Source organism: Dasypus novemcinctus, chromosome 13, assembly GCF_030445035.2.
Source record: "Dasypus novemcinctus isolate mDasNov1 chromosome 13, mDasNov1.1.hap2, whole genome shotgun sequence".
NCBI classification, from domain to species: domain Eukaryota; kingdom Metazoa; phylum Chordata; class Mammalia; order Cingulata; family Dasypodidae; genus Dasypus; species Dasypus novemcinctus.
In genome coordinates this window covers 35064582-35076383 of record NC_080685.1, presented here as the reverse complement: position 1 = coordinate 35076383, position 11802 = coordinate 35064582, and the positions used below count along the sequence as shown (strand labels likewise).

General features: G+C 38.4%; 1 pseudogene; it reads left to right on the top strand.

The window, feature by feature from the left end:
- Nucleotides 1–339: 339 nt before the first annotated feature.
- LOC101428134 (olfactory receptor 6K3-like) lies at nt 340–1182 on the top strand (annotated as a pseudogene).
- The last annotated feature ends 10620 nt before the right edge of the window (nt 1183–11802 follow it).

Below are 11802 nucleotides of genomic sequence, written 5' to 3'. Positions count from 1 at the left end.
GGCTTGCAATTAAAAAAAATGCCAAATTGCTATTCAGGAAATTTTGTGCCAATATATATGTCCAAAGAGCTAATTTGTTCACTCATCTAACAGAGTAGTTGACAGAATAAGATACTATAATTGCTAAAAAGTGTTTGCAAGTTGGACAGAATCACATTATCCTTTGCAAAGCAATTCACAAAGGATATTTTATTCTAGCAACCTCATTTGGGCTCTTGATCTGTCTCAAAAGGAAATTTCTATTTGTTCTTTAAATATACCTACAGTCTGACTGTTTATGTTTGATTCCATTAGCCAGCAGTGAAGCAGGTGAAAATATGGGCAAGAAAAATCAGTACAATGGTGACTGAGTTTTATTTCTCTGATTTCCCTTAGTATGAGAATGGTGGCCGCTTAATCTTCATTCCTTTGTTCTTTATTTATGTCTTCATTGTTGTTGGAAATTTCATGCTCTTTGCTGTCCAGCTGAATACACACCTTCACAATCTCATGTACAATTTTATCAGCTTCTTCTCTTTCCTGGAGATTTGGTACACCACAGTGGCCATCCCCAAGATGCTCTCCAATCTGGTCAGTGAACAGAAGACCATTTCCTTCATTGGTTGCCTCCTGCAGATGTATTTTTTCCACTCACTTGGGGTCACTGAAGGCCTAGTTCTGATAGCGATGGCCATTGACAGATATGTTGCCATCTGCAACCCTCTCCACTATGCAATCATTATGACCCCTCGACTATGCTTCTAGTTCTCCACTGGCTCTTGCATCTTTGGCTTCTTTATGTTATTGCCAGAGATTGTATGGACTTCTACCCCTCCTTTCTGTGGTCCCAACCAATTCTGGTTGAAGATGTGATCCATGCTATTTCTATCCTGTCCTGTTTCTGTCATTGCCATTTCCTACACAAGAATTATCACCGTGATTCTAAAGATTCCCTCATCAGAGAGCTGTCAGAAGGCATTCTCCACTTGTGCAGCATACATCACTATTTTCTTGCTGTTTTTCGGCAGTGTGTCCCTCATGGACCTGTGCTTCTCTGTCACTTTCCCACCACTTCTGAACACAGCTATTACTCTGATGTTTGCTGTCCTTGCCCCACTTTTCAACCCTATTATCTACAGTCTTAGGAAAAAAGACATGAAAAATGCTATCAAGAAAATGCTTTGTACAAAAATGACAATCTAGAGGAAATGGACAAATTCCTAGAAACACATAAGCAGCCCATATTGACAAAAGAAGAAATTGATGATCTTAACAAACCAATCACAAGCAGAGAGTTATTAAAATCAGTTATTAAAATCAGTTATTAAAATCAGTTATTAAAAATCTCCCAACTAAGAAGAGCCCAGGGCCAGATGGCTTCACAGGTGAATTCTACAAAACATTCCGGAAAGAACTGACACCAATCCTGCTGAAACTATTCCAAAAAATCGAAACAGAAAGAACATTACCCAACTCCTTCTACGATGCCAACATTACCCTAGTACCAAAGCCAAACAAAGACATCACAAGAAAGGAAAATTACAGACCAATTTCTCTAATGAACCTAGACGCAAAAATACTTAACAAAATACTTGCTAATCGTATTCAACAACACATTAAACGTATTATACACCACGACCAAGTGGGACTCATCCCAGGTATGCAAGGATGGTTCAACATAAGAAAATCAATCAACGTAATACACCATATAAACAGATTGAAGGAAAAAAATCACATGATTATATCTATTGATGCAGAAAAAGCATTTGACAAAATACAGCACCCTTTCTTGATAAAAACACTCCAAAAGATTGGAATACAAGGAAAATTTTTGAACATGATAAAGAGTATATATGAAAAACCTAAAGCCAATATTGTTTACAATGGAGAAATCCTAGACTCCTTCCCTCTAAACTCAGGAACAAGACAAGGATGCCCACTGTCTCCGCTCCTATTTAACATTGTCTTAGAAGTACTTGCTCGAGCACTGAGGCAAGAACCAGAAATAAAAGGCATTCAAATTGGAAAGGAAGAAGTCAAAATTTCATTATTTGCAGATGACATGATCCTATACATAGAAAACCCTGAGAGATCTACAATGAAGATTCTAGAACTCATAAATGAGTTTAGTAAAGTCGCAGGTTATAAGATCAATGCGCAAAAATCAGTAGCATTTCTGTACACCAATAATGAGCAAGATCAGGAGGAAATCAAGAAACAAATACCATTCACAATAGTAAATAAAAAAATCAAATACTTAGGAATAAATTTAACTAAAGAGGTAAAGAACTTATACACCGAGAACTATACAAGATTGTTCAAGGAAATCAAAGAAGACCTGAACAAATGGAAGACTATTCCTTGTTCATGGATAGGAAGACTGAACATTATTAAGATGTCTATCCTACCAAAACTGATCTACACATTCAATGCAATCCCAATAAAAATCAACGCAGCCTTCTTTAAGGAACTAGAAAAACTAACTATGAAATTTATTTGGAAATGAAAGAGACCCCGAATAGCCAAAGACATACTGAAAAAGAAAAACGAAATTGGAGGAATCACACTACCTGACTTCAAAACATACTATAAAGCTACGGTGGTGAAAACAGCATGGTATTGGCATAAGGAGAGACACATAGACCAATGGAATCGAATTGAAAGCTCTGATATAGAACCTCACATATACAGCCACATAGTATTCGATAAGGCCACCAAACCCTCTCAATTGGGAGAGAGTGGCCTATTCAACAAATGGTGCCTGGAGAACTGGATAGCCATATGTAGAAGAATGAAAGAAGATTACCATCTCACACCTTATACAAAGATCAACTCAAGATGGATCAAAGACCTAAATATAAGAGCCAAGACCATTAAAACCTTAGAAAGCAGTGTAGGGAAACATCTACAGGACCTTGTAATAGGAAATGGATTTATGAATATCTCACCAAAAGCACGAGCAGCAAAAGAACTAATAGATAAATGGGACTTCCTCAAAATTAAAGCCTTCTGCACCTCAAAGGAGTTTGTCAAGAAAGTAAAAAGGGAGCCCACACAGTGGGAGAAAATATTTGGCAATCATATATCTGATAAGAAACTTATAACTTGCATATATAAAGAACTCCTATATCTTGAAAATAAAAAGATAAACAACCCATTTAAAAAATGGGAAAAAGACTTAAACAGACACTTCTCCGAAGAAGAAATACAAATGGCAAGAAAGCACATGAAAAAATGTTCCAAATCTCTAGCTATCAGGGAAATGCAAATCAAAACTACAATGAGATACCATCTTACACCCATAAGATTGGCAGCTATGAAAAAAACAGAAGAATACAAGTGCTGGAGAGGATGTGAAGGAAGGGGAACACTCATCCACTGCTGGTGGGAATGCGGAAGGATCCAACCATTCTGGAGGACAGTATGGCGGTTTCTCAAAAAACTAGCCATAGATTTGCCATATGACCCAGCAATACCACTGCTGGGTATATACCCAGCAGAAGTGAAAACAAGGACACAAACCGATATATGTACACCAATGTTCATAGCAGCATTGTTCACTATTGCCAAAAGTTGGAATCAACCCAAATGCCCATCAACAGATGAGTGGATCAATAAAATATGGTATATACACACAATGGAATACTACTCGGCTGTAAGAACAAACACACTACAAATACATGTGATAACATGGATGAATCTTGAGAACCTTATGTTGAGTGAAGCAACCCAGACATTGAAGGACAAATACTACATGACCTCAGTGATATGAAATAACCAAGCTGCCCTTGATAGCAAGAGACTGAATGATAGGCTTACAGGAAATCGGAGGGTGGAGGAAGGATGTGAGCCGAAGTCTGCAGGGGTGGAATTTAAGACGAGATGGTGGTAAGTATGAACACAAAGAAGAGATAAAAGGGGGGCAAGGGGTTGCCTTTGGTTGGGGCTTTGCGGGTTTGAGGGTGGCTGGGGAGGGAAGGATGGGTAACATTGCCCAAAAGTGGGGGGAGGGAGGGGTAGCATACGAACACAGGAGAGGGTCAGGTGTTGGTGGAGAGTAAAATGCCGAGAAAATCATATCAAAATATAATAAAGAGGGTTACCTGTTTAGAATGCTCGGAGGGGAGGGTCTGATGCAAGACGGGCTCCTGGGGAATGTCTAAATGCTCATTCTGCCAGAGTGGGTGACACCATGGGGTAGAAACCCAAGTAGTGAGAGTGGGGGTAGACCCACATCCTGGGGAGGACTAATGCCATCAAATAGAGGGAACTGTATCCGTTGAGAGAAAGGGTGGCTCCCAGGGCATTGGGGCAGTTGAGCAAGTTAGGCCCTGAACACTATTCCATCTATATCTGGAAGTGGCTCCTCAGGAAACGGAGGTTGGCTGTCACTGTGGGCACCAAGGTGGAAGGGAAAATGGACGTTAAATGTGTGGAACGAAGGTAAATGGGGGGTAAGAGAGGAGTTTCTTGAGAGTACACAAGGATGGATATAAAACATGTAATATTACACCATAACATATAGGAGATAACAGACTGATAATGTAAACCATAATGTAAAACATAGGATAACTAAGAATGTAAAAAACTGTGTATCCTAAAGTATGCACCATAATGTAAGCACAGATGTCACCTTGTTAGAAAGCTAGTGTCTCAGACTCTATACATCACGTTAAGTAAATATGATGTGAATAGGGTGTAAGAGTAGCACTGTGGAAGGGAAAAGGTTTTGTGGTGGATGTATGGGCATGCTGTACATTATATATATGCATTGCTGTGGTCTAGGGCTCCTGTGAAGAGAAGCTGAATAATTAGGGGGGGGGGGGGGGAAAGAAAAAGATAGGATGTAGAATTTTTTCCAAGTAAACACGTGTTCTTTATCTAACCTTTAAACCCATCGCTATATGCCATTCCCTAGTAAGGGACCCTGACATTATATTGGGCTTCAAATTTCGGGGAGTTCTGGATCACAGAGTGTTTCAACAATGGCAATGGAGGGATACTGGTATGGGATGCCATTGACAGGAGATATATGCCTGACAGGGAGCTGTACAGAACATATGTCCAGGGTGCATGGTAATGTTTGGATATACTCATAGTGGTAACAATTAAAAACCACAGCAGGGGGGGGTACTGGGTTCCTGGCCAGTCGTGCTCTGTCGTGGTCCCTAGGGGAGCAGCGACAGTCTCCCAGGTGCAGCGGCGGGGACCGGGAGGGAGTGAGGGTTCAACAGTGAGCCACTGATGCTAATGACTATGCTTGTGAGCTGATAAGCCTAAAATAAGAACAAGGCCTAGAGCAGTATTGTGCCTGGGAATTTCCTCCTGTCAGCCTTCATGTTACTCAAATGTGGCCAGTCTCGAAGCCAAACTCAGCATGTAAATGCAATGCCTTCCCCCCAGCGTGGGACATGATACCCGGGGATGAGCCTCCCTGGCACCGAGGGACCACTATCAACTACCAACTGATGATGCAACTGGAAAATGACCTTATACGGAAGGTTCAATGCAGATCAGCAGAATATCCCTGTCTACATAAAATAACATGACTTTAAAATGCTGTTTGACCTAAAGTAAGGGGGAAATGGAAAAGAGAAATGAGTTTATATGGCTACGAGTTTCTAAAAAAGAGTCTGGAGGCTGGCAGAAGGATTGCCCTTATGCACAACTGAGCAGAGTCAGAGAGACAGATAAAGCAGATACAACCCCCAGATATTGGTTCCTTTGAGGGCTAAAGAGACCCATGGGAGTTATGGTCATGGCCGATGGGGTTAACTACCAGGTCAGATGGCCCCTCTTTGGAAATGGTGTTTATGTGTGATGAATCTGGACTCAGATGGGATCTCCCTTCATAAGACTTTCATGCTAATGTGCTGGAGGTGCAGTTAATGTTGGGGTTTAAGATATATTTAGGGGATTTGAATCTCTGGACTGACAATGTGATAACCAGGTCCTGAGCCTCAACAGACTCCAGCACCTACAATCTGATTTATTGGACTTACCACACTCAGCTAAGATGGAGTTGAAGAAGGACAACCACCACACCATGGAGCCTAGAGTGATTACAACTGAAAGTGGGAGGATTGCATCCAGCATCCATGTGGAATCTGAGCCTCCTCTTGACATAGAGGTGCAATGGACACAACCAATTCAATGTCCACATAGAAGAGGTGGCATTGGATTGGGAAAAGTGGACATGGTGGCTGATGGGTATGGGGAAAGGCAGGAAGCGATGAGAGGTGGAGGCGTCTTTGGGACATGGAGCTGCCCTGGATGGTGCTTCAGAAGCAATCACCAGACATTGTATATCCTCACACGGGCCCACTGGATGGAATGGGGGAGAGTATGGGCCATGATGTGGACCATTGACTATGAGGTGCAGAGGTGCCCAAAGATGTACTTACCAAATCCAATGGATGTGTCATGATGATGGGAGGGAGTGTTGCTGGGGGGGGGGGGAGAGGTGGGGTGGGGGGTGGGGTTGAATGGGACCTCACATATATATTTTTAATGTAATATTATTACAAAGTCAATAAAATAAAAAAATATAAAAAAAAAAGAAAATGCTTTGTTCTCAAAAGATATTCAGTATATCTATGAGTTAAATGTAGTTTACACACATCGGCTCAAAGAATTCTCATCTTATTAATAACTTTAATGATTTAATGAATCAGTTTCTAAAATCACTGTGCACGTTTTGTTTTCATGTTGGCAATTTGGTGTTCTTCATCCAATTTTCTAATCCAAGAGCTATTGTTTGCTTGGACATAGAATATTTTCTGCAGATTTACTTATCTTGATATAATTAACAGATTAAAATAGAATATTTTCTCCACTTTGTAACTCAAATAGTATGGTGGTATCTTCTCAGAATCAATAAACTATACAAAGGTAAACAATAACCACATTTATTACTTGCACATCTAAATACGTTCCCTACCTTCTCTTTCAGTCTATAATTACAATGCCCTTTTTTTTCACTTTTTAAAATTATTTCTTAAAGACAGTTAGATTACATAAATGCTACATTAAAAATGTAGAGAATTCCCATATGCCCCACTCCCTACCCCTCCCACACTTTCCCACATTAACAACATCCTTCATTAATGTGGTACATTTGTTACGATTGATGGGCACATATTGGAGCATTGCCACTAAAAGTAGATTATATTTTACATTGTAGATTATATTTTACATCTCTGCCACACAATTTTGTAAGTTATGACAGGATATATAATGGCCTGTATCAGTCCTTGCAGTGTCATTCAGGGCAATTCCAATGTCCCAAGAATGCCCCCATATTATACCTGTTTTTCCCTCTCCCTTCCCTCACAACCTCGGCTGGACAATGCCTCCACATCAATGATAAAAGTTCTTCCATTACTAGAATAACAATAAACCTAAAGTAGAATAACTGTGAGTCTACTCTAGTCTATCCTTCATTCCCCAATCCTGAGGATTCTGGGATTGTAATGCCCTCTTTGCCTCTAATTCAGGGTTTAACACAATGCCCTTTAACAGTTTTGTTTTTCATTTTAAAAAGATGACCAACAGTGAGGTGATTTTGATCTGAGAAAGAAGCCTGACTTCCTACATTCAGCTCACAGACTATTACCCCTATTTAGATTGTCTTCTTATACATTACAATGATTATATGGCACATATAGCCACAGGCTAATGTTATCAAATATTATCAATTCCTTGTGGGTAGTATTTTACATTGTCTTGGGGATTCTAGAGCAAAAACTCTTTAGAGCTTCAAGATTAACTAGATAAAATATGTAGACTTATAATCATTAAAATAAGCACACAAATTATAAAAAGATATGTAGTTATATCTTAATGTGATTTTTAAAGTTAATATCACTATCATTAAAAATGAATTGCTCTCTGCTGTGTTGAAATGCTGTGCCAATTTCATACCTCAGTGCCTTTGCTTCCATTGATATTTTTGCTCTGAAATATTCCTCCTGTCCTTCTCTGCTTTGTAACTGATACTCACTATTAAAATGTTTATAAATATTTTTTCTCTTGGTATGAATACTCCTGCCTTCTCCCTACAACACTGCAATAGAAGTTTTATGGGCTGAGGAAGTCCAGTCCAGAAGAAGAATTTTGCCAAAGCTTTTGTGGGGTGATGATCAAGGATGTAGGACTGTAGTCAGTGATATAAAGCAGGGGGGCAGCCAGCAGGTGAAGGAAGAAGAGAGAGATATTAAGAATGGAGCATAGTGCAAAGGAGAAGGAAAAGTGTCTCCATTATCTGCACCCAAGCAACTAGACTCAAATGGGAGTGTGAAAGTTGAAACGGGGCCTCTTTATTAACTTCAGATCTGTTCCAGACCCTATTCCCTCCCATGCCTCAGCAATCTGGCTCAAATCATCATTCCCTTTCACTTCTGTAAGTTCAAATCTTCTGTGTTAGCATGCATTACTCAATGCCCTTAATGAAAATGTTTGTGTGAAGAAAACAATGTAGAAGTTACATGGGTTACATACAAAATTAAAATCACATTTATTTGAAGTAAACATTCAGAAACAAATCTCTCTAATTTTTAAATCCCTACTTTAAAATCTTAGCACTTTGTTCATAAATCTAATAGGTTTTTTTAATAACCTTTAAAGATGTTTAATTCACATTTGGCCCAATTTATACATTTCACAATGAAATCCCTTGGACATTTTAAGCTCAATTTAAAATATATTATAATTATGAGACTTCTGGGAAGATGGCATTGTAATAGGTAGGCAGAGCTCAACTCTCTCACAAAAACATTGGAAGGGCAAAAAGCTGTCTGAAAGAGCTGCTTTGGGGATCTGCTGACAAGGAGAGTGCTACACATCCTCCAGGAGGATGAGGGACAGAGAGACAGAGAAGCTGAAATGAAAATCATGAGTTACTAGTCCCTGCAGTCAGGAATGGCACCCATCCCCAACCTCAAGGTAAACAGCCTGTATAGAGCAAATGACTCACCACAGGAAACTGAGAGGGGAACAGATATCCTCCTCACTGAGGAAAGGGAGAGTGGTTTTCTTTTCAGTAAATTTGGCCAGCAGAGTCTGCTTTGAATTTTGACTGTGGAAAGACCAAAATCGCAGGTAAGTGGAGGTTGAAAGAGACACCTCTTTAGAAAGTTTTGCCAACAAGTGCAATCTGTTAGCTTGCTGGAAATCTGCAAAGAGAAAAAAATGTTTTTTGGAGTTTCCCCCCCCAGACCTCTTGGAGTGGCTATGTGCCACATTAGTAATCCTTGAACCTATTTTGATAATTTAAGCTGGGCAGTTTTAAAGACTTAAAATAAGTTAAACCAAGAATCAAAAAAGAACCATGAAACAAAACCACTAGGCAAGAGAGAGAAATTGACCATCAGAGTAAATTCACCAAAATATGCAGATGCATAGACATCAGGAAAAAATTATAAGCCATACCAAGAAAGGATGGCATACCCAAAGAAACAAACCAAATATCCGGAGGACATACAGGATTTAAGACAACTAATCAAGGATAATCACACACATCTCCTAAATCAATTCAAGGAGTTGAAGGAAAATATGAATAAAGAGATAAAAGATATTAAAAAGACACTGAATGAGATAAAGAATAATTTGAAAGCCTGTAAAGAAAATTAACAGAAATTATGAGAATGTTAGACACAATAGATGAGATTAAAAATATATTAGAGGCATGTAAGAGCAGGTTTGACTTGGTAGAAGACAGATTAGTGATTTGGAGGACTGAGCAACTAAACTTGAAAAGATAGAAGAACAGAAAGAGAAAAGAACAGAAAAAATGGAACAGGGTCCCAGGGAATTGAATGACAATGTGTAATGCACAAACATATGCATTAGTGTTCCGGAGGAGAATGGAACAGAAAAGGGGCAGAAAGACTATTTTAGGAATAATGACCAAAAACTCCCAACACTTATGAAAAATACAAATATCAATATTCAACAAGGACAATGTACCCCAAACAGAATAAATCTGAATAGACCTACTCTGAGATGCAACTATTCAGAATGACAAATACCAGAAAGTAAGAGAGGAATCTGAAAGCAGCAAGAAAAAAGCAATACATACAAGGGAACTTCAATAATAAGGTCTGATCTCTCATCAGAAACCAGAGGTGAGAAGAAAGTGGTATGATGCATTCAAGTTACTGAGAAAGAAAAACTGCCAGCCAGGATATCTGTGTTTGGCAAGACTGACCTTCAAAAATGAGCATGAGTTTAAAGTCTCCACAGACTAATAAAAGCACAGAGTATGTTACCAAAATAGTGGATTTACAGAGATACTAAAAGGAGTATTTCAGCCTGAAAGGAAAAGACAAGGATGAAAGAGGTGGCGAAGAGTGTGGAAATGAAAATTGTTAATAAACTTAGCTTAATGGATAAAAAGACAGACAGCACTAAGATATGACAATGGAAAACCAAAGGTTAAAATAGACAAAGTAATGCCTTTATAACAATAACATTGAATGTTAATGGATTGAACTCCCCAATCAACGGATGATGAAATGGATACAAAATGTGAACCATCTATATATGGTCTATAAGAGACTCCTCATCTCACAGGTAAGGACACAATCATTGAAAGTGAAAGGTTAGAAGAAGATAATCCATGCAAATAGTAAACATAAAAGATCTGGAGTAGTGACACTAATATTGGACAGAATAGATTTTAAATGAAAAACTGTTACAAGAGACAAAGAGGGTCATTATCTATTAATAAAATAGGTGATTCACCAAGAAGAAATAACTATAATAAATAGTTACGAAATTAACTGGAGTGCTCCAGCATACATTAGGCACATCCTGGGAAAATTGAAGGGAGAAATAGATACTTCTACAATAATAGTTGGAGACACCAATACACCACTCTCAGAATTGGATAGAACAACTGGAAAGATAATAAATAAGGAAACAGAGGTCGTGAATAATGTGATAAATTAACTAGACCTATGAGACATTTATAGAGCATTACACTCCCAAAGAGCAGGATATACATTTTTTTTTTTAGTGCCCACGTATCTTTCTCCAGGATAGACTATATGTTGGGTCACAAGACATGTAAGTTTTAAAAAGATTGAAATTATATAAAACACTTTCTCTGAAAATAATGGAATGAAGCTGGAAATCAACAATAGGCAGAAAAGGGAAAACACACAAATATATTGAGATTAAACAACACACTCTTAATCAGTGGGTCAAAGAATAAATTGCAAGAGAAACCAGTAAATATCTCAAGACAAATGAAAATGAGAACACAGTATATCAAAACATATGGGATACAGCAAAGGCAGTGCTGAGAGGGAAGTTTATAGGCCTCGATGTTTACATTAAAAAAGAAGAAAGGACTAAAATTGATGACCTAAACTTCATACCTGGAAGAACTAGAAAAAGAACAGTGAACTAACCCCAAACCAATCTGAAGGAAAGAAATAATAGAAATCAGGACAGAAATAAATGAAATTGAGGACAACAGCAACAAAACAATTGAGAGAATCAACAAAAAAAGTTTGTTCTTTGAGAAGATCAACAAAATCAACAAACCTTTAGTTAGACTGACAAAGAAAAAAAGAAGGAAGATGCAAATAAATAAAATAAGAAATGAAAAGGAGGACATTACCACCGACCCCACAGAAATAAGAGAGATCTTAAGAGGATACTATGAACAACTGTACAGCAGCAAACCAGACAATGTAGACAAAATGTACCAATTCCTAGAAGACTTCAGCAAACTAATCACAAATAAAGAGATTGAAACAGTCATCAAAAACTTCCACAAAATGAAAAGCCTGGTAACAGATGGCTTCACAAGTGAAT